The sequence below is a fragment of the Oncorhynchus tshawytscha genome, linkage group LG06 (assembly GCF_018296145.1).
Source record: "Oncorhynchus tshawytscha isolate Ot180627B linkage group LG06, Otsh_v2.0, whole genome shotgun sequence".
In the NCBI taxonomy this organism is placed as follows: Eukaryota; Metazoa; Chordata; class Actinopteri; order Salmoniformes; family Salmonidae; genus Oncorhynchus; species Oncorhynchus tshawytscha.
The window spans coordinates 26,322,844-26,347,889 of NC_056434.1; the positions used below are offsets into that span (position 1 = coordinate 26,322,844).

Below are 25,046 nucleotides of genomic sequence, written 5' to 3' on the forward strand. Positions count from 1 at the left end.
ATGGAAGGGAGGATTGAGTTGGAAGCAGCGGTACTACTGTCAAAGAGAGAGATCCAACATCGGTCTATGGAAGAAGAGGATCCTAATGGGATTGAGCATGGCGCGGCTGCCCGCAGCATGGCGTCTCGCTGGGGACCGCAGCACGCCCCGGGGCCCAACATCTTGTCAAACTGTATTCTCCTGGTAAAACAATGTGCTGAGTAGACACTAAACCTCACTAAGATTAGGACTGTCACCCGACCACGTGCACCGAGCTACTGATTTTTTATTTTTTAATTTATTTCACCTTTATTTAACCAGGTAGGCTAGTTGAGAACCAGTTCTCATTTGCAACTGCAACCTGGCCAAGATAAAGCATAGCAATTCGACACATACAACAACACAGAGTTACACATGGAATAAACAAATCATACAGTCAATAATACAGTAGAACAAAAGAAAACAAAAAGTCTATATACAGTGAGCGCAAATGAGGTAAGATAAGGAAATAAATAGGCCATGGTGGCGAAGTAATTACAATGTAGCAATTAAACACTGGAATGGTAGATCGGCAGAAGATGAATGTGCAGGTAGAGATACTGGGGTGCAAAGGAGCAAAATAAATAAATAAATAAATACCAGTATGGGGATGAGGTAGGTAGATAGATGGGCTGTTTACAGATGGGCTATGTACAGGTGCAGTGATCTGTAAGCTGCTCTGACAGCTGGTGCTTAAAGCTAGTGAGGGAGATGTGAGTCTCCAGCTTCAGAGATTTTTGCAATTCGTTCCAGTCATGGGCAGCAGAGAACTGGAAGGAAAGACAACCAAAGGAGAAATTGGCTTTGGGGGTGACCAGTGAGATATACCTGCTGGAGCGCGTGCTACGAGTGGGTGCTGCTATGGTGACCAGTGAGCTGAGATGTGAGCTGATGATGCACCGAAGCTGTAATAGGCTGTGAGGGATGACCAGTACAGATGAAGTAGCCTAGCCATAACAATGTTTAACTATTGGGTGAAAGGGTCATTTCTTTTTGTCATAGAAGGAAGAGACAGCCATTTCCCTGAGTGTGTTTGTCTATTGTCAGGCAATAAACAAAGTATTTTAGACATATGCTGCTGCTACTGACAACTATTATTAATTACTGTAAAAGTGTGTATAGATGGATGGAGTGATGAGTGCATGATTAATAAGTTAATGTAGTAATTAATGCAAGTTCTTTTTAATGGGGGATTGGAGATGGCCTTGCATTTTCTTTGGGCCAGATGTGAAGCTGGTTCTCAGTTTATAACTCGTCTCTTACTCTGCTTAGTATAGAAATGTGAGACAGCATTACTGAGAGAGGGAAGTGGAAATCTATTAGTATGTGATATTAGACCACACATTGGCCTGGAAATAACCAAATAACCACATCTCAGTACCTTACATCATCGCAGGTGTTCACAAGAACATTGATTCCATCCATGATCTCCTTTAATGGCCTCTGAGAGGTTACTACTGTATCCATCTGTAGTGTTAATGAACTGACAGGGTAGACTGATGTTATTGTTACAGCACAGTGATGAAAGGGACATGATCTTGTAAAACCAGAGTTGCATGTTTGACTCTTTGAGTCCATGATTATGAATAATTATTCTGAGGATTGTCCATACATTTAGGATCCAGAGATTTGGGCTCCAAGCTCCCAAGTGGCGCAGCACTCTAAGGCACCTCAGTGCTAGAGGAGTCACTACAGACCCTGGTTTGATTCCAAGCGTTATCACAACCAGCTGTGATTGGGAGTCCCATAGGGAAGCGCACAATTGGCTCAGCGTTGTCCGGGTTTGGCTGGGGTAGGCCATCATTATAAATAAGAATTTGTTCTTAACTGACTTGCCTAGTTAAATAAAAATTAAAAATAAATAATAAATCAATGATCCAAGTCACTAAATGGTTGGGTGGGTGAGTGAGCCATATACAGTGAAACAGAGTGAGAGAGAGACTGGGACAGTAGTAGAAGGAGGAGAGGTATGTCAGAGGTTTGTGGTCCATGGCAGCAGACCTAGCAGATGTGTTGTGGTGTAGGCGAAGGGTGATCGGAATGAGAGGCTGTGTTTGTGGACATGTTGAGGCTTAGCGACAGGGAGGGACTGATGATGCTTTGGTCGGCTCAATGGAGGCTAAGGCTCATTACAGCAACCCCAGGACAGGCAAACAGCTGGACGTATCTCTCTGCCATTTGTCTGTTTGACACGCACGGCTGACTGCTCTTTGAGCTTTTTATCCCACTTTACGGATTCTCCAGTAAGTAAACAGGATTTTCGTATCATTTCTGTTTTCCTGATTACTTCTCCAGCCGTCTTGGTCTGGACACAAGGGCACTGCCTTCAAGTGTTTGTGTGTGTGTGTGTGTGTGTTCTCACATTATTCCTGGTCATTTCCATAAAAGGACCAATGAGCACCAACATGTCAAATTCATAGGAACATGTCAAATTGGGTGTCAAATGAAAGCTAAGAGTCTATATTTTAATGGAAATTAGGGCATTTACATTTTTCACCAATCTTAAAAAATAGACCTATCAAATAGTTATAGTGGTTTTACTGATATCAAATTTATTGATGAATTATTAGGTGGTTAAAACTCGAAATTCCTTCAGAACCCACAGTTGGGTTCATATGTTTGGACAGTACAGTAAAGAGGAGTATAGTTCAGTACAATAGAGTTTTTTTGTTTATTATTTATTACTCCTTTTTCTCCTCAATTGATAGTTACAGTCTTGTCCCATCCGGATTCAGGAGAGGCTATAATGTACTATATTCTACTCTGTACTGCACTATTATGAGGGAAAAATGTGTTCACCTTATTTGTTGGATATCTAACAATTATTTACTTAACAAACAGTAAGATATTTCTGTCCTGCTAATGCTGTGTTTTAAGGTCTCCACTCTAGCACTCCTGCAGCTAGTCTGGGTGTTGAGGACATGGGTTCTACTAGAAATAGTTTTAAGCTGACAATTGATTTGTGTTGGTGATAAAAACCTAAAAGCTAGCATTCTATAGACAAGATGTGGTGTGTGTGACTCGAGATAGAGAGAGCCTGGAAGAGTTGAGAACAATGCCTCATTGTCTCATCTTGGGATGAGGAAACTAAGCAAAAGACCATCTGTGTAGACAACCAAGGTGGCTTATGGGAAGGTTAGAAATAACTGACTAAGTATCAGCTATAGAAAAACTGTGCATCGTCAGTAAAGGCTAGACTCTCAGCCTAACAGTCAATCAAGACTGGTGGGCTGACGGTCTCATTATTTCAATAATTCATCGATATTAAATAAAGAGGATTGTTTGAAGAAAAGACCATGTCTCTCTCAGTACTGAATTTCCACGACACAATATTCTACATTACTGTACTGAATGTACTGTTCTGTACTGTACACTACTGTACTGAACTCTGCTCTACCGTACTGTACTGTACTTTACTGTACTCTGCTGTACCGTACTGAACTCTACTCTACTGAGCTCTACTGTGCTGTAATTTGATGGCCAATCTTGTGAAACGTAGACGTCTATGATTGGTTCAGATTTGGTCCGGACCAAATACATTTGGTCTTGTTTGGGGGCAGAGCTCCCATAACAGTGTAAGCCATATCTAAGCTATATGGAATTGTTTTAAGAAGGTCATACCAAGGATAATTTAGCTATTTGATTTTGAGTTTTAAGACCTCTTGAAGTATGAAAAAAAAAACAATGTTGGGCCTTACTGCTATTACCCCATACAAATGCATTGAATAACAGATTCACCACATAGAACAACAGATTGTCCCCCCCAAAAACTCTAAGGAAGTTTGTTCTGAAGTGTCTGTCCTACACAAAATATACATAATTATGTGGACTCTTGAGCAGTAAAAAACGCGTTCTCTGGAGTGATGAATCACGCTTCACCATCTGGCAGTCCGACAGACGGATCTGGGTTTGGTGGATGCCAGGAGAACGCTACCTGCCTGATTGCATAGTGCCAAATGTAAAGTTTGGTGGAAGAGGAATAATGGTCTGGGGCTGTTTTTCATGGTTCGGGCTAGGCCCCTTAGTTCCAGTGAAGGGAAATCTTAACGCTACAGCATGCAATGACATTCTAGACTATTCTGTGCTTACAACTTCCTGGCAACAGTTTGGGAAGGTGTTTTCCTTTTTCAGCATGACAATGCACTAAACGAGGCCCATACAGAAATGTTTTGTCGAGATCAGTGTGGAAAGACTTGACTGACCAGCACAGAGCCCTGACCTCAACCTCCTCAAACACCTTTGGGATGAATTGAAATACCAACTGCGAGCCAGGCCTAATCGCCCAACATCAGTGCCTGACCTCACTAATGCTCTTGTGGATGAATGGAAGTGAGTTCCCGCAGCAATGTTCCAACATCTAGTGGAAAGCCTTCCCAGAAGAGTAGAGACTGTTATAGCAGCAAAGGGGGTACCAACTACATACTAATACCCATGATTGTGGAATGAGATGTTCAATAAGTAGCAGTCCACATACTTTTGGTCATGCGGTGTATATCTGAGCGATATAAGACAGATCAGGAAACAATTTTTTCAACAACATTTTTTACATTTATACTGAACAAAAATATAAACACAACATGCAACAATTTCAAAGATTTTACTGAGTTAAAGTTCATAGAAGTTCATGGAAATCAGTAAATTGATGTCAACTCGAATCTGTTGTTCGATGTAGTGAATCTGTTATTCAAAGCATTTGTATGGGCTAATAGCAGTAAGGCCCAAAATATTTCTTTAGATATTTTTTCCATTCTATGGATTTCACATGATTGGGGATACAGATATGCATCTGTCGGTCACAGATACCTTTAAAAAAAAATGGTAGCCACGTGTACAGTGTTTCCTCTGACACATTGGTGTGGCTGGCTTCCAGGGTTAAGCGGGAGGACGAATGGCTCTTGACATTCGCCTCTCCCAAAATCCATACAGGAGTTGCAACGATGAGACAACACTGTAACTACCAATTGGATACCATGAAATTGGGGAGAAAACGGGGTAAAAAAAACAGACACATTTCTATTCTAATTAGATTCAAGGTTACAGGGTGTAAATCCACTTCACTTACTGTAGTTCAATAACCAAAATAGACGTTTTAAACCTCAAGGTGTCATGTTATAGCTGATGCCCCATTCTTTCTGCAGACATCACTGAATCTTAATTCAGAGCAGATATTTTACAGAGTTTTTGGAAAAATTGGACATATAAAACTGAGATTTTACTGAAATTCTGCCGCTAGCATGGAATTGCCCTCCTCAAGATCTGGTTTCCCTGGCTGTAAGTGGTCTAGATTGTGATAGTAAGCTATTCCCTTGTCCACGTCTGAGGCCTGTTCCTGTGACTCACTTCTTCAACTTCTTCCATTTATAGATACTAAAGGTGTGGTTACAATCAGATAGACTGACCAACTAGCCACTGCACATGGTTCACACGGGCTCCCGAGTGGCGCAGCAGTCTAACACACTGCATTTCAGTGCTAGAGGCATCACTACAGACCCTGGTTCGATCCCAGGCTGTATCACAACCGGCCGGGATCGGAAGTCCCATAGGGCAGCGCACAATTGGCTCAGCGTTGTCTGGGTTAGGGGAGGCTTTGGCCGGGGTAGGGGAGGCTTTGGCCGGGGTAGGGGAGGGATTGGCCGGGGGAGGGATTGGCCGGGGTAGGGGAGGCTTTGGCCGGGGTAGGGGAGGCTTTGGCCGGGGTAGGGGAGGGTTTGGCCGGGGTAGGGGAGGCTTTGGCCGGGGTAAGGGAGGGTTTGGCCGGGGTAGGGGAGGCTTTGGCCGGGGTAGGGGAGGGTTTGGCCGGGGTAGGCCGTCATTGTAAAATAAGAATGAGTTTTTGCCTAGTTAAATAAAGGTTCAATTAAAAAGAAGACAAAATGAAGTAGGTTAGATAGAAGGCTGTTCTGCAGTTACACAATGGATTGAGTCAGGTTCACATCATTGACCCAATGAGTCCCACCGTAACAGTGGTGGCTTTTGGACTTCTAACCCCTTTGAACCATAACGTGTTTGAGCTACAGACTTCTGGGTGGTACCATTGGATTCGTCTATTCCTTCTGCATCCGTAGATTAGTCTGTGTGATTAACTGGGGCTGAGCTAGAGCGGTGCTTGTGAGACGAGGGCAAGTTTTTTTATACAAAAAGCTACAAACTGTTAAAAGCTATCTATTAAAAAGCCGAGACGCATTTTTTGCTCTATGACGCTCACAAGCTACACAAGAGTCGTTAGGTAAAGGGTTGTTCTACATAGAAGATCACAGGAAACATCATAATACTGTAATAAACTCACATAGTTGTTGTCACAAACTCCAAACTCCACACAGTTGTCCCTGACTAGTTGGATATTCATTTCGCACTAACCATTTCTGTACTTAGAGCGTTCATATACATTGATTTTGATCAGGTTCGTGCTTTGGGGGACCTTCTTTTCTTTTTGACATTTGTCAATAAAACTCATGAATGCAACTGTTTATGTCAACTAGTTTTGTGTTATACTTGTGTCCCTGGTTGTCCTGAAAAGACAATGGAATATCTGAACACTTCATTGTGAGGCTAAATATAAGGGATGGACATGTGGATAAACGATAGCCAGATAAATGAAAAGCAGATTTTTACTGGGGTTAAGACTTAGGACAGCTGTTCGTTCTGGGATTATTAACACAGCCCCCCTCATGAGTGGGTATCACCATGTTTTTATTGAGTCATCCACTCATGTAGATTGTGTATATTTAGTGCTCAATTATGTCAAACAGACACTCAACACATTGAGACAAAAGTCTTGTTTTATGTATTACCTACCTAGTCTTATCCCTCACATGTTTTAGTGTAACGGACAGTTAGAAGAGCAGCTTGTTAGATGGACACGTTAAGTACAGTAACCACGTAGCTATCACTGAACTGAGTAAATCTCATATCATCTTACTGTCCTGTAGCTCAGCTTGTCAGCATGCAGTTGACCTCTGGACATTGGAGGAAGATCCAGCCCGCCTGAGACAGTGAAGAAAAGTAGTCTTATCGTCAACAGACAATTTTCATAACCAGTCTGGTTTTGACTTTGTTACTAAAACAACATCAGAAATGTCTCTCATCAAGGATTTATAAAGGTGACCCGAGGTGACTTGGATTTCCATAAAGATAAAATACAAGAGCTCTTTCTACACTAGCGAAGAGCTCTATTAGCGAAGCACCTGCACACTTATTATAAACCTTTATAAAAAAAATACTTGGACCTAAGACTTATAGACAGCTGTGAGACTGAGAAAAAGAGCTGTGGAGGGTGAGGACAGAGAGTGTGTTATCCAGTGCCTCTCCATAGCTGGCACAGGGCCATGCGTTTGTGTTGCAGCTCAGGAGTCACAACTCACAGGCTGCTCTACGGCATTACACCAGACACTGCCCTCCCACGTCAGTCTGACTGAACCTAACACCCTGCCAACCTGAATCACAGAACCTTACACTAGCCCAACCCAGCCCAGCACTACAGAACCTTACACTAGCCCAACCCAGCCCAGCACTACAGAACCTTACACTAGCCCAACCCAGCCAGCAATACAGAACCTTACACTAGCCCAACACAACCCATCCCAGGAATACAGAACCTTACACTAGCCCAACCCAGCCCAGCACTACAGAACCTTACACTAGCCCAACCCAGCCCAGCAATACAGAACCTTACACTAGCCCAACCCAGCCAGCAATACAGAACCTTACACTAGCCCAACACAACCCATCCCAGGAATACAGAACCTTACACTAGCCCAACCCAAACCAGCCCAGGAATACAGAACCTTACACTAGCCCAAGCAATACAGAATCTTACACTCAAACACCGGCCCAGCCCAGAAACACAGACATGTACACTGATCTAGCTCAGCCCAGCGACACAGAACCTTACAATGGCCTACTGTAGCACACCTCAATAGCAACACATAATTTAACACCGTCCTACCACAGCCCAGTTCAGCCCAGCATCACAGAACCTTACCCAGCCCAGCCATGTGGAACCGCAGACTGAATGAGGCAGAGCCCACTAGCCCAGTGCTGCCCCCTGTCTCACCCGGAGCTCCTCCCTCCACCTCCATCACCTCCATTAGAGAGATGAACCTGCTTTACTCTGGCAGAGCTGCTGAATTATTGAAGCCCTTCACCAGACACACTCTGTCAGGCTGACCTCACCCCAGGTGTCGAATGGCTCTGGACTCCTGACCGAAAGGTCATGAAAGCGGATTTCAGTGCGCTGGCCGTGACTCACCCGAACTCTGTGTGTGACCCGGGTCGGCCTGGGCCAGCCCGGGCCTGTGGACCAACGGTTTCAGGCAGTCGGAAGAAGACAGGAGACATGCATTAAACAAGACCAGGCCATTTGTTAGAGGCTGTGTGCTACTGTAAACCTGACTACACTCGCATTCCTGCATGTGCACTGGCTGCTGTAAAAGCCAAGTAGACTTGTGGTGGGAGAGATAGAGAGAGGCTGAGAGACAGGAATATATAAGCAGAGAGAGAGAGAGAGAGAGAGACAGAGAGAGAGATAAAGAGAGGGAGAGAGACAGAGAGAGAGAGAGAGAGAGAGAGAGACAGAGAGAGAGAGAGAGAGAGAGAGAGAGACAGAGAGAGAGAGAGAGAGAGAGAGAGAGGAGAGCAAAGAGGATAAGAAATAGGCTACCTGCCATTGCCCCTGCTGAGCTCCTCAATTATACACACACCAGGGCAGCTAAATACATTAGGCTGAATGCACAGTCGCAAACACACACACACACACACACACACACACACACACACACACACACACACACACACACACACACACACACACACACACACACACACACACACACACACACACACACACACACAGGTTCTGCCAAATACATTAGGGCAAAGCCTGTTATTAATATTTGATAGAACTCTCCTTCGGTCCCCTGTATTGTCTGGTGACTTTGCTATAGTAAGGATGGAGGCAGTGGGAAACTGGTCTAATTACTGTTATTAAATAGAATATTTCCCTCCCCAGGAGTAACTCAATCAGTATGCAGCTGAACTTGGAAATGGGTTGGGAATGTTAGAATTTTTATAGCTCAGTCTACTCAGATAACTCATAGATGTGAGTTAATGTAAATGCAGTCTTAAAGACCATCTCTATAGAGCTCATCGTTCAAGTGCACAGAGAGCAATAGAGAATTATTTTCAAATTCCTCTCATCCAGAGCCAAACGATCTGAAATTAGTATAGAGCACACTTTCCATCTAGCAATATGTATGTATGTGCGTGCATCCGTGTGTGTGCGTGTGTGCGTGTGTGTGTGTGTACTGTGTGTGTTGTGTGTGCTGTGTGTGTGTGTACTGTCTGTGTGTGTGTGTGTGTGTGTGTGTGTGTGTGTGTGTGTGTGTGTGTGTGTGTGTGTGTGTGTGTGTGTGTGTGTGTGTACTGTATGTGTGTGTGCATGTGTATTGTGTTTGTGTGTCTGTACTATGTGTGTGTGTGTACTGTCTGTGTTTGTGTGTGTGCTGTGTGTGGGCATGTGTATTGTGTGTGTGTGCGTGTGTGTCTGTACTATGTGTGTACTGTGTGTGTCTGTGCACTGTGTGTGTGTACTGTCTGTGTTTGTGTGTCTATGTGTGTGTGTGTGTGTGCTACATTGTATTGTATCTCTCGGGCATCCTACTCATCTGCGGCCCTCATCAGGATCTGTCGACATCCCCCACACACCACGGGATCTGTCCATCCTCCTTTCTCTCCATGTCCACTGGGGAAAGAGGATGGAGCCTGGAGCCAGGCCTAGATACCACTCACTTCGGGCCGTGTGTATGTGTGTGTGCGTGTGCACGTGTATGTTCGTTCATTGGTGTTTGTTTCATTCATTCGTTTCGTTCCATTGTGTTGGTGTGCAGTCATTGAATCTGTCTCATTTGTCCCATTCATTTCTTTGTTGCAGTTCTGTCCATGGGGTAATATATGTATTAAGTTTGTCTGGCAGGATTGGATTCTCTGTGTTTGGTGCTTAGTGTGTGTATGTGGTCCTTAGTGTGTGTGTGTGTGGTGTTGTGTGTTCGTGTATGTGGTGTGTGTGTGTGTGTGTGTGTGTGTGTGTGTGTGTGTGTGTGTGTGTGTGTGTGTGTGTGTGTGTGTGTGTGTGTGTGTGTGTGTGTGTGTGTGTATGTGGTGTGTTGTGTGTTCGTGTATGTGGTGTGTGTGTGTGTGTGTATGTGGTGTGTGTGTGTGTGTGTGTGTGTGTGTGTATGTGGTGTGTGTGTTCATGTATGTGGTGTGTGTGTGTGTGTTTCGTGTCCCAGGATCAGACGTCCACTGAGAACAGATGAAAGGAACGAGGCCTGTGACTGATCTGTTGGTCCTGATCAGGGGAATTCTACCTCACTCTTTTTCTCTTTCTCTGCTTCTCTCAGTCTCTCCCACTCTAAGCATGTGACCCACTTTTACTACATCCCCCTCCACCCCTCCCAAAGTCCCATCTGAAGATAGGCCTACAGAGAACTGGCCAAGGGACAGAGAGACAGAGAGCAAGAAAGAATAGCAGAGAGGTGTCTATTCATAAAGAGAATTATGCATCTATCTACACTATTGTATGTCTAATGTTTTAGTAATTACCATGAATAAATGTTTGTAATTGTATTGTGAATGTGTGTGTGCGAACTTGCGTGTGTGTGTGTGTGTGTGTGTGTGTGTGCGCGTGTGTATGTTTGCGTTTGTGTCTGCGTGTGCGTGTGCGTGTGTGTGTGTGTGTGTTTGTGTGTGTGTGTGTCTGTGTGTGTTTGTGTGTGTGTGTGTGTGTGTGTGTGTGTGTGTGTGTGTGTGTGTGTGTGTGTGTGTGTGTGTGGGAGAGATAGGGAGAGAGAGAGAGAATGATGCTGTCATGGTATGTTGGCACCACAGACTCTGTCTTTGTGCTGTGAAAGGCAGCCATTCTGGGTGTGAGTTAGTTTTTGTCTGTGACTCTGGAGGAGGTGAGAGGCTGTCTTTCAAAGGGACTCTGTTCAGAGACCACAAGGCCTCAGAGTTTGGGACAACACGGTCAGGCGAGAGGGAAGAAAATATCCTTTTGTCCAGACCAGATAGAGGCGGAATACTGGGCAAGCTTTGAAGTGCTGTACAGAAAGCATGCAAATCATGAATTTATTTACACAGGACTATGACTTACACAGGACTATGACTTACACAGGACAAGCAAGATGTTGACTACTTTGATAAGTAACTCGGGCTCTGCTCAATATTCACACAACGGCATAGTACATTCTTGCAGATTCACTGAAGACATCTGTACAGTAGACTGGGCCATGTACACGGAGGGCCTTTCATGGAAGAGGCAGATCACAACCACACTCAATTAGACCCACATATCAGGAAGAATTATATCAAACCTGGTTTCCTGGTTCATGTATCTCCCAAAACATAATTGCACAGAGATCCATGTCACAAGCTACTCATAGTGCAAGATTCCTTGAGTTGAGATGCTTAGAAATCCCTTCCTATGTCTGTGTGATGCGTCACTATGGCAGGAGAGATGGGGCCCGTTCTGCTGCTGCACTGTAAAGCGGAGCGGGAGGTAAACGGGTGAGATGGAGCGAGGGAGAGAGGAGAAGGCCATTAGCATTCACAGGGTGTTGTTTGGCGCTGGCGCCGTCCCTCTGCGCCGAATCAGGCGTCGTTGATTAATTTCAGCCTATTAGCACCCCCCCTTTCCTCATCTTCCGCCCCTCCCAGGTTAATTCCATGCCAGCGTGCAGAGTCGGGGGCTGCTGGTGTGAGCGATGGTAGAGGGGTTGCCAGGGAGCGTGTTGTTGTCAGGACTGTATTAATGAGCACACCACTCTGGTCCTATGGACAGGGGGACTGTGTTTCTGGCTGCGCGCAGTTGCTCTGTCGAGGCCTGGCCTAGTTTCTCCTCTCACCAGGGAGCAGGAGGATCCAAGGACTGACGCAGATCACCTGACAGCGGCCCCACTGCGCAACCCTGTGTGTGTGTGTGTGTGTGTGTGTGTGTGTGTGTGTGTGTAGTTAGGGGGTGTGTGATTGCTTGTGTTGATATGAAAGTGTGCTTGAGAGTGAATTTTTGTGCAGTGAATCTCTGGTGTCTGTCTCTCCTGTGTTTTGACAGAGTGGTAGAAATGGTGTCATATTTAGTGTGGAGACAACAAAACGATGGTGTAACAGTTAACCTTGCTGTAAATGGTATGTCTAAACATAGTCTGAGGCCAAAGTTTGTGTTACATAGAGTTTTCATTGGTCACTGCAATCAAAGAGGTACTCAGTGATTTATGTTCTGTATTATTAGGTTACACCCCCCCCCCCTTGATAAAAAGGTAGCATCTCTTACATTTTGAATCACATTCTGCAAGAATTACAGACCTTTGACAGGATCTTGCACACAGAGGAATTTCGTTAGCATGTGTTTGTATCAGTGGCTAGTAAGAAGTGAAGTCAGACAGTCGCTAAGTGGTAGAGGCCTGTCAGTCTCTGAGGTCATTCCTTTGCAGGAGCCTCTGCTGCCCCACACCTGTCCTCCACAGCTGGCCACAGCACACCTGGCCTCGCTGCCATGCAGAGCGTGCACACCTGGATGCTTCTCACTTGATTAATTTGTTTCATTTAAAGCAGCTCATAACAGCTAAGAGCAATCCAGTCTCCTCAATCAACACTACATGGCTAGGCTAGTACAGCGTAAACAGGTGCTGTGTGAGAGATGAGGGCGGCAGTACACAGGTGAAGGGTTGTGTGTGAACTCCTGTGATGATTGAGGACCAGTTCTATGTCTTTTGAGAGGGAGGTGTATTGGAATGGTTGGTTAACTTGCTTTAGTTGGGCCTGAGAGACCCTATTAAAACTTTCATCAATACCCCATAACCTCCTGGCACTCCAATCTACTCCTTTGGAAAAATCTAATGTCATTAAACTTTCAGATGGCTTGACTTCACTGTGGCACATGACGCCTTGCATCTGCAGAAAGGGAGACAGAAAGAAAAAACGAAGAAGAGCTGAATAGGGAGGAGAGAAAGAGATGTGGACAGAGAGACACAAAGGTTAAAAGAAGGAAAAGAAGGGAAATCAGAATTGAGAGGTAGAGTGAGAAGGAGAGGGTGAAGCAGAGGGGATCAGGCTGGTCTCAGTGGATGTGGTGATGACGTACAGTACAGTACAGTAGTGGCTGGCTCTAACTTAAGCAGCTCCGCACCGCTCCGTAGCCTGCTGAATTATTCACTAGCCCTCTAATCGGCTCTGTGCCTGCAGGGGCAGAGTGGCGACACGGTGGTCCTCCCGCCCGCCCGCCCATGTCCGGCCCATCGTCTCTCTTTCATCTGTCACAGCTGAACTGTGAGTTTAGAGCTGTGTCAGCGGTGCTCCGCACATGAGGGGTCACGACCCCAGTCTCGGCATACACTTGTCTTCATCGAACCGATTACCACTTAACATTGTGGATGATGGTTAGCACACACACTGTGACGGACACCCACAGATGTGGCGGCGCCCCCAGCATTTGACCCAATGACCCTACAGAGCTGAGAGTGGACGTTCTCCTGGTACCAGGGCTGACCTCACTCTGCTCATTAACACAGAAGATCACAGGTTACTCTACACTCTCTTCAGAATGTGGTCCTCAGCACTATTGTACAGTACAGAGGAAAGTGCAAATGTACGGTAGCTTTATTACTTTACCTGTGTCTCTGTAACTGTGTGACTCATATCGTGTGATTAGCTGTTTTCCTCAGGTAAGCGACTGCAGGAGTGGATCAGTGTGGTTCTGTGTCTCTCTCTTCATTATCAACCTCTCCTTCCTCCTCCTCAACTTCGCCACTGTGCACATCTATCAAAATCATATTTGTCGTCCGTAAGTTATCCTCAAACATTTTCAGTTAACTGTTTGTAATGACCTTGAAATAGTCTGAAGTTACAGGATGTCTCCCCCCAAAAGATCTGTCCGATGTAATGGTAAAGGATTTGTGTCTTCTGTTTCCTCCTCTCTTCCATGCTCCCCACTCCAGTCATGGGGATAGTGATGGCAGACTTTGCCTCTGGTATGGTGCACTGGGGAGCAGACACCTGGAGCTCTGTGGACATCCCGGTCTTTGGGAAGGTAAGGGACAGAGTTCCGAGTTCAAGGTCCTTTCCAGACCTCAGTCCTTTGACTCTTGAGAAGTATTCCAAATGACTACATATCAGTCATATGAGGTATTGTTAGGCAAAACAGAGGCTAAACCTAATATCCTCCCATTCCCCAATGAGTTATATCAGTGAAGTTCCACCCACACTGTCTGTATACCTCTGCTTAGGACTGACGGTCTTGGAATTTTGGATGACGGTTATTTGTTTGTTATAATCGTTCTAATAACATACTTTTTGTTTCAATCTTGTTTGCTACAACACCTTGCTGAAACAAGGAGCAACAAAGTTTCTTCACGTTGTAAAGAGTCCATGTTACTGCGGAAACAGACTCAACCGCACATAACGTGTCATCTGTTTTGAATGTCCAGTCAGCTGTTCGTTCCAAAAAAACAAAATGAGTTTTGCGTCCTCTTGTCTCTCCTTATATTGTCTGTTAAATGTAAACCAGGCTTAGTTTAACCTTGCTGCTTTTGGGTAAAGTTTGTCTACCTGAACATGAAGGAGATTTTTAAAGTAGATAAATTAAGGCGGTTATTTTATTTCACGACGGTCTTCATCCATAACCGCGCCAGCGTTACTCTGTGGTTTTACAATCCACCACCCTGTACACCCAGTACACACACTACACCCACCATCCTGCTCCTGTGCTGAGCAGGCCACATCCAGCCACTCTCCCTCAGTCCTGTCCCACCTACATCCCAGTCGTATGAAGGGCTCAGCCATCCAGGGTTATTACCAATATAGTAGCACTGGGCTTCATTGGTCTGTAGTGGTTAATGCTCCCATGGCTACCCCAAGCAAAATGTCATTCTCTTCCCCAGGACATACCACTCCCTCACTGCCTGGACACCGTCAGCCAGCACCACAGCCACACCAGGCCACCCCCCCCACACATTGCCCACCCCGGTGGGACCTGGGTTACAGCATCTGGGCTCCATATTTAAGCACAACTTGGTCATGCTACCCTCATCCAATTAGAGAAAAGGCAACTCTCATCCTGTCCAATTAAAAGGGCAGCTGGTGGATGTGATAATCTTTGAGGTGAACAGGACCCAACATACCTCCAGGCTGTGTAAGGGCTATTTCACCAAGAAGGAGAGTGATGTAGTGCTGCATCAGATGACCTGGCCTCCACAATCACCCGACCTCTACCCCGTTGAGAAGGTTTGGGATGGGTTGGACCACAGAGAGAAGGAAAAGCAGCCAACAAGTGCTCAGCATATGTGGGAACTCCTTCAAGACTGTTGGAAAAGGATTCCAGGTGAAGCTGGTTGAGAGAATGCCAAGAGTGTGAAAAGCTGTCATCAAGGCAAAGGGTGGATACTTTTAAGAATCTCAAATCTCAAATATATAAAATTTGTTTAACACTTTTTTGGTTACTACATGATTCCATATGTGTTTTTTCACAGTTTTTATGTCTTCACTATTATTCTGCAATGCAGAAAATAGTTTTAAAAAAGAAAGAAAATCTTGAATGAGTAGGTGTGTCCAAACTTTAGACTGGTACTGTACATTCTGAACACCTGGATCATGGGTGTTGAAAGGGTTCACTGAAACAAAAAGGGATTGGGAAATAGCCCAAATGTTGGACAGCGGTCTACATGTTGGCTGCTGTATGTTACTGTACTGCAACAAATGACTTGTGTTCTCCTCTGTAGTTTATCCTTCATACATACCTGTGCCCTGGTGAGGGGGCCATTCTACTGTACCAGAGCAGCATGCCTGCCCCCTGTGACTCCAGTCAAAGGGCCCAGGCCCAGGCCTGCTCTTCTTTCATCAGCAGCCTGTCTGGTCGGACCTTCAGAGCGGCCCAGCCTGCCACACGCTGTGCAGCGGTTACTGCTCTGACTCTGCAACATATCTGCTACTCGCTGTCAATCCTATTGCTGTCTTGCATAATTAGGATTTGCCACCTTGGGACGATCAGGCTTCAAAAAGAGTGGGGTAACTGACAGACATCTTGAAAGGAGTGTTTTAAGACCCTTAACCAGCAGATTAACGGATACACTTAGATACGGATAGATACGCCATTTTGTACCAAGGTTCAAACAGAAGAAGTTCACTTGAGGGAGAATTATTATTGAGAGTAATTAGAGGAGAAAACTCTAATTGAACATCTTAAACCTGTTCAGTCCGTAGTCGAGGGTGAAGGGAGAGGAAATGTCCTTTCGATGGTGGGTTTGCCAGGACGATGGTAGATGTGATTCTTGATTAATGAAAGGCGGGCAAGGCAGGCCGTTAAACGATGTGGGATTAGTGTTGATGTGGCTTGGGGCGGCTGCAGTGTGCAGAGGAGTCCACACACCCGCTCTGTGTGCCATCTGGGGCTTAGTGCTCCTTTAATCTAGCTGACAGACCGGGAGAAGAGAACTAGAGGAACGGAAAGGAAGATAATTGTCTAAATATAAACAGATAGTTTCCCTTGCTCCAGCAGAGCATCTCCATGCGTCCTCAGATATACATGTGATTGAGTTCTTCCCACAAACACAGGATAATGACTTTTTACCGTCAGTGACACGCTATGGTAATGTAGTGCCAAACGATTCCTCTTTTTATATGGGAAATAAATTACCTTCCTTGTGTATTTTCTCTTTGTGATTATGTGATTCTCTCGCTCAGTCCCTTTCATTTGTGACACCCGCGCCGTCACAGGCAGGTGTCTGTCTCAGCGCAGGCGGGTTGTGAATGACGAGCACCGCTGTTCCAAGGTTTATTATGATGCTGGATCAGAGCCGTGGGGCCGTGCGGTTTTATGGCAGGTTATCTATCTGTTCTTTAATGTGTTGTGTGATTGAGAGATTTCTCCTCCGGCTATCATGTACGCTCCTCTATGGGGCCATGGATCAGGAGTTAAACTGCGAGACCAACTCCAACCTCTCACCCTTTGGAGGTGGAACACATGTTATCATGCATGTCTTGCTGCAGGGTTGAGACCTCTGTAGAAAATACCATTCCCAACCATAGCATACCTGTGACCGACTTACATAATATATGTGTGTGTGTGTTCCTGAGGGGGAAGAGGTGCTGACATGCCCTCTTCACAACTGTGTGGGTGTGCGTGGACCATGTTAATTCCTTAGGGATGTGGACACCGAGGAACTTGAAGCTCTCGATTCACTCCACTACAGCTCCATCGATGTGGATGGGGGCTTGCTGCAGTCAGCTCTTTTCTTTTGCTGACAATGAGGGAGAGGTTGCTGTCCTGACACCACACTGCCAGGTCTCTGACCTCCTCCCTATAGGCTGCCTCATCATCGTCAGTGATCAGTCCTACCACGGTTGTGTCGTCAGCAAACTTGATGATGGTGTTGGAGCCATGTGCGGACTCCCAGTCGTGGGTAAACATGGTCTGCATAGCAGATGTGTTGTTGCATACCCTCACCACCTGGGGGCGGTTCGTCAGGAAGTTCAGAATCCAGTTGCAGAGGTAGGTGTTCAGTCCCAGGTTCCTGAGCTACAGACCAGGTCAGAGATAGGTTGTAAATGTAAGTGAAGACACTTGCCAGCTGGTCAGCACCTGGTATTCCCTGGCACACGTCCTAGTATTCTGTCTGGCCCCGAGGCCTTGTGAATGTTAACCTGTTTAAAGTTTTTACTCACACCGGAACAGCTGGTGCTCTCATGCATGGTTCAGTGTTGCTTTCCTTGAAGTGAGCATAGAATACATTTAGCTTGTCTGGTAGGCTCGCGGCTGGGTTTCCCTCTGTAATCTGTGATAGTTTACATGCTCTTCCATATCATCGAGTGTCATTGATGCTTTCCTGATTTGATGGCACGTCAGAGGTTGCAATGGGATTTTTCATAAGCGTCCAGATTAATGTCCCTATCCTTGAAAGTGGCAGCTCTACACAGCTCTAACTCAGTGCGGATGTTGTCTGTAATCCATGGCTTCTGGTTGGGGTACTTACAGTCACAGTGGGGACGACTTTGTCATGCACTTCATAAAAAAAGCCGATGACTGATGTGGTAAACTCCTTAATGTTATTGGATGAATCCCGGAACATATTCCAGTCTGTGCTAGCGAAACAGTCCTGTAGTTTAGCAACCGCTTCGTCAAACCACTTTCGTATTGAGTGTGTCACTGGTACATCCTGATTGAGTTTTTGTTTCTAAGCATGAATCAGGAGGATAGAGTTATGGTCTGATTTGCCAAAGGGAGGGCGATGGAGGGACTTGTATGCGTTTCTGTGTGTGGAGTAAAGGTGGTCAAGAGTCTTGTGTGGAGAGAAATTATCATTCAATTATCATAATGATATTCCTCCTCTAACTACCTCCCCTTCTCTTCTACATTGGTTTATTTTTCTCCAGCCATTCATACGTCCTTTCCGGGAAAACCACATTGACCCCACAGCCATCACGCGACACAACTTCATTGAGATCAATGGGAACAACTGCATGCTCACAATACTGCCTCTGGCACATATGGCCTACAAGTTCCTGACGGACCAGCGAGGTGAGAGAGGGGATAGACTCACACAAACACACACACACATACACTCGTGCATTACAATCTGAACAAGGTCTCATCCATAAATAATGTGTGTGTGACAACGCGGAGAGGAGCTGTAGACAGAGAGACACGGGCACTCTCAGGCCATGACAGGGTGATGCATTTTACCAGAGACATGATGTCAGGGCTTCAGGGTGGCTCGGAGCAAACCAGAGATCACTGACCCTGTCATGAGTCGTGTCACAGTAAGAGGAGACAGGGAGGAGAGCGAAGGGCAGCGAAGCCTGGCAGGGTGACGGTGATATCCACACCTGTCATGTCTGTTGCTCGCTGAGGGTCAGGGGTTCAGGGTGAGAGTGGAGAGGGGAACATGGACATAGCGTGAGATTGGAGCCAAGCAGAAACCAGACCACAGCTATCTAGGTTGTCTAGTCAATCTCACCAACACTGGTTCTCCAAAATACAGTATGCTGACAATGCTGTACTGTTTCATACTTGCAAGTGAATATCTTAAATAAAGTTGTTTTTTACTCACTGTCGTGAAGTGAAGATGCTTCAGACATATACTGGAAAACATTGAAACTACCTTGTCATTTACAATGAAAGGCACATTTATCTCTCTGAACAACAACTGCCTCTCTTCCCTCTTTCTCTTTATCTATCTCCCCCCTTCTATTTCTCTCCCTCTCTCTCTTTCTCTCTTCTCTCTTTCTCTTTATCTATCTCGCGCCCCTTCTATTTCTCTTTATCTATCTCGCACCCCTTCTATTTCTCTTTATCTATCTCGCGCCCCTTCTATTTCTCTTTATCTATCTCGCGCCCCTTCTATTTCTCTTTATCTATCTCGCGCCCCTTCTATTTCTCTCCCTCTCTCTCTTTCTCTCTTCCCCTCTCTCTCTCTCACTCTCTCTTTCTCTCTCTCGCTACGTTGCGTCCTCTCTTCATCTCTATCTCTCTTGCGTCCTCTCTCTCTAGAGAGTACTTTGTGTTTGTGTTGGCAGTCTGTCACATTGACCAATCAGATCCATAAGTGGTCTCACTCCTACTTTGGTCTTCCCCGCTGGGTGATGCTGCTGCAGGACTGTCACCTGGTGTTACCCCAGAAACACCACCGCATCCAACATGTGTCCAATCACGAGACCTACTACTGCATCACAACAGGTACTATACGCTATTGTGCTGATGTATACCACTCACTGATCTCACTTCAGGTACTATACACTACTCTATATATTATCTAAGAGGTACTATACACGACTCTATATATTATCTAATAGGTACTATACACTACTCTATATATTACCTAAGAGGTACTATACACTACTCTATATATTACCTAAGAGGTACTATACACTACTCTATATATTATCTAAGAGGTACTATACACTACTCTATATATTACCTAAGAGGTACCATACACTACCCTGTATATTACCTAAGAGGTACCATACACTACTCTATATATTACCTAAGAGGTACTATACACTACTCTATATATTACCTAAGAGGTACTATACACTACTCTATATATTACCTAAGAGGTACTATACACTACTCTATATATTACCTAAGAGGTACTATACACTACTCTATATATTACCTAAGAGGTATTATACACTACTCTATATATTACCTAAGAGGTACTATACACTACTCTATATATTACCTAAGAGGTACCATATACTACTCTATATATTACCTAAGAGGTGCTATACACTACTCTATATATTACCTAAGAGGTACCATACACTACCCTGTATATTACCTAAGAGGTACCATACACTACTCTATATATTACCTAAGAGGTACCATACACTACTCTATGTATTACCTAAGAGGTACTATACACTACTCTATATATTACCTAAGAGGTACTATACACTACTCTGTATATTACCTAAGAGGTACCATACACTACTCTATATATTACCTAAGAGGTACTATACACTATATATTATCTAAGAGGTACCATACACTACCCTGTATATTACCTAAGAGGTACCATACACTACTCTATATATTATCTAAGAGGTACTATACACTACTCTGTATATTACCTAAGAGGTACTATACACTACTCTATATATTACCTAAGAGGTACTATACACTACTCTGTATATTACCTAAGAGGTACTATACACTACTCTGTATATTACCTAAGAGGTACCATACACTACCCTGTATATTACCTAAGAGGTACCATACACTACCCTGTATATTACCTAAGAGGTACCATACACTACCCTATTACACTACCTTATTTAATTGTTATTAGTTATACTATTCTACATATTCATTACTGCGCTGTTGGGTAGAGTTTGTAAATTAAGCATTTCGCTGTACTTGTGCCTGGTACAATAAAACTTGAACTTGAACTATTACTATTGCATAGCCACAGGTAAAACAGTACTGTAATGTTCTGAACTTTACTGACATACTGCCTCACCACAGGTACTGCACAGACTTCGTACGGTAACACATTACTGACATACTGCCTCACCACAGGTACTGCACAGACTTCGTACGGTAACACATTACTGACATACTGCCTCACCACAGGTACTGCACAGACTTCGTACGGTAACACATTACTGACATACTGCCTCACCACAGGTACTGCACAGACTTCGTACGGTAACACATTACTGACATACTGCCTCACCACAGGTACTGCACAGACTTCGTACGGTAACACATTACTGACATACGACCTACTGTAACCCCTGCTACTAACAGTAAGCCACTGCACCTTTTGCAGAGGTCTTGTCACTGGTCACACATTAGTGACATATACATCAGTGCAATGTTGAACTGCATAAAGGTCTATTGGAGGGATCCACCAACCAAGTGTACTGCAAGATCATGCACCATTTCATGATCATAGAAGCTTTTTATTTGTTTTACCTGGTAAGTTGACTGAGAACACATTCTCATTACCAGTGACGACCTTGGGAATAGGTACAGGAGAGATGAATGAGCCAATTGTAAACTGGGGATGTTTAGGTGGCCATGACAGCGTAAAGGTCAGATTTGGAATATAGCCAGGAAACCCGGGTTAACACCCCTACTCTTAAGATAAGTGCCATGGGATCTTTAGTGACAGCAGAGAGTCAAAACACCCTTTTAAAGTCACCCTACACAGGGCCATGTGCCCAATCACTGCAATGAGGAATTAGGATAGTTTTCTTTTTAGACCAGAGGAAAGAGTTCCTCATACTGGCCCATTAACATCACGTCCAGCAGCATCTGATCTCCCATCCAGGAACCGACCAAGACCAAACTTGCTTAGCTTCAGAAGCAAGCCAGCAGTGGGTTGCAGGATGGTAAGCGAGACCAACCACTATGAAAAACATACAGGTTTCTATGACAATGGACCAACTATGGCTGAGCTAACAGCCATGATTATAGAAACAGAGAAATCACATCAAGAAGAATTCAAATAATATCTTCCATTGAAAGGTCCATCCAAGGTGGCTGATACAATATAAATAACCTGGAAAGGCAATCTATTTGTCTGTGTGTGTGTGTGTGTGTGTGTGTGTGTGTGTGTGTGTGTGTGTGTGTGTGTGTGTGTGTGTGTGTGTGTGTGTGTGTGTGTGTGTGTGTGTGCTGGCATTAGGCCCCAGTAAGAGATCACATTGGGTATTCAGTGTGTGTCTGTGAGGGTGCACTGGAAAGAGGTTACTTGTGTGTCACCCTGTTCCCCTATGGGCACCAGATGTGCATGTGTGTGAAGACAGGAGTGTGTGTGTGCATGTTTGTGTGAGCGTGTGTGTGTGTGTGTGTGTGTGTGCACTGTCTTTCTGACCCTCCCTCCTTTTCCTGGTCCCTAACCTTAGTGGGGGCTGTGATGAGTAGAGTGGAGAAGGAAGCGGCCACAGGGGAGCGCCACAGCTCAGTCCCCAGTCCTCCACCCTCCCTGCCTGTGTCCCCGGAGCCCGCCGCCTGCCTTTGTGTGTGCCAGTGGCTGGAAATATCCATGTATATTTAATGCTAACCTGCTGTCAGTGCTAACAAATAGACCTGCATGGGGAGAGAGAGGGAGCGGGACAGAGAGCAGAAATCAAACAAACAGGCAGAGCTGCTCTCCTCCTGCAGAGAGGGTGTCACCTGAGGGACAGGGGGACTGCAGACATACTGCAGCCACAACACAACACACTCTGCTCTGTGGGTGTACAGACCTACGTAAACAAATGCATGCACACACTGTAAGCACTCGCAGCATGTGGATGTACAGGTAACTGTCAAAATAAAGGAAACACCAACGTAGTGTCCTAATAGAGTTTTCGGTATCTTGTTACAAAATACATTGGAGTGTAGTTCAGCCCAGCGTAATACAAATGACAAAATAAGAGAAGTAATTGAACTACATAACATAAATACTGCCCATCTCTGCCCATTAGTGTTCAATTGGGTTGAGATCTGGTGGCTGAGACACACACACACGTTAAACCCTATATGCTTCTTTGAGACCCCTCTTTCAAGGTCTGAGATATCTTCTAGCCATGATAGCCAAAAGAATGAACTCAGCAAACTCACCTGTGTGGAAGCACCTGCTTTCAATATATTTTGTATCTGTCATTTGCTCAAGTGTTTAATTTATTTGGGCAGATACCTGTATGTATTGTATGCCTATATTTAATGTGAGTATGCACATATAGTGAAAGCCTTAATGTGTATGTGTATTTATAAATAAATACTGTATATATATATAGTGATGTGCAATTCCTCCAATATGTCTAGTATCTTTGTGGATAGAAATAAAGTATTAATGTGTGGGTGTGTGTGTGTGTCTTTGAGTTCATACAGGGGCGAAGGTTCACCAGATCTAAAATCTCTGGAGAGACCTGAAAATAGCTGTGCAGAAACGCTCCCCATCCAACCTGGCAGAGCTTGAGAGGATCTGCAGAGAAGAATGGTAAAAACTCCCCAATTACAGGTGTGTCAAGCTTGCAGCGTCATACCCAAAAGACTCGTGGCTGTAATCGCTGCCAAAGGTGCTTCAAATAAGAACTGAGTAAAGAGTCTGAATACTTAGGAAAATGTGATATTTTCGTTTGTTATTTGTAATAAAATGTGCAAAGAAATATAAACACCTGTTTTTGCTTTGTCATTATGGGGTATTGTGTGTAGATTGATGAGGATTTTTTTCATTGATTCATTTTAGAATAAGGCTGCTATGTAATTATTATTTTTTCAAGTCAAGGGGTCTGAATACTTTACGAATGCACTGTACATGTGTTTCCGTGCATGTACGACCACCTGCGTTCGCTCCCTTCCTTCCTGGCTACGTGTAATACTAAAACATCGTTGATGTACAACCCTCCTAGGAGTGGGTGTCCGATTCTATAGCATGGATACGGGTGGATGGTGAATGTGAGGTATTTGAGTTCAGCAGTCCTTGTGTGATGTATGGTATGTGGAGATACAGTACATATTTATAACTGTAAGTGTGTGCATTACTCTGGTGCCAAAGCCAGATCTCTTTCCTCTCCCCTGGCAGTAGAGATCCTCTGAGAGCTGATGTATCTACTACCACTGCTACCTGGAGCACAGTGCTGTGTGTGGGATGTGTGCATGTTTCATTTGATATCTTCCTGTTAACGTGCCTCATGTACTTCTTCCTATTCCCATTCCCCTCACTCTCTCTTTTTATTTTTATTCCATCCCCCTCTCTCTCAGGGTGGTCGAACTACCCTCTGGACAAGATGAGCTTCTGGCGGAGGATGGAGAGGTTGATAGAGAGAATGATGACATGGAATGGACCAAGAAAATGGAGTGAAGGGCTCTGGCACTCTTGCCATGTTCACGTGCTCGTCGCAACTAGGAAACTCTGAAAATCCTGACTTGCTAACTGGTTGTATACGGCATGTCTATAACTACAACCAGTTAGCAAGTGGGATATTTCAGAGCTCCGACGAGCACGTCAACACAGCAGCTCTCTGTAACAGCAGGACGGTGGGGTGTGGGTTTGGGGCTGGCGGACTGAGTGTGGGGTGTGTTTCTCTGCTTTTCACCCTCTTCCTCCATATCTCTCCCTTACCCCTTATACTATAACACGCCTACATACTCCCTCGTCAGAGCACAGCACTTCAGCAATGACACTGGTAATGTGGCCTTCTAGATATTTGCAAGATCCAACCATTCTTTACTTTTGTGTGCTGTTTGCTTTTTTTTGTGTGTTGCAAGAGAAGCAGTGAACAGTTTTAAAGACTCTGTTTGAACCTAAAGGTCCAGTGGCAGACTAGAGGTTGGCCTTTGACATGAAAACTGGCTTTTGTGTCCTATTTCTGAACCCATTAATGTCAACTGCTCATCCTTCCATCCAATGGGCTTGCATCTTCTTACGTCTCTTAACCAATGAGCTTTAATTTGATTGTGTCAGTGTAAGAGGTTTCTGGAGGATGGGCTCTCCAAGGAACAAACCATGTTGCCTTCTCAGGCATTGTCTTACATGACACAGAGAATG

General features: G+C 44.8%; 1 pseudogene; it reads left to right on the forward strand.

Annotated features, from left to right (window-relative positions):
* LOC112253455 lies at positions 1-24,414 on the forward strand (annotated as a pseudogene).
* Positions 24,415-25,046: the final 632 nt, after the last annotated feature.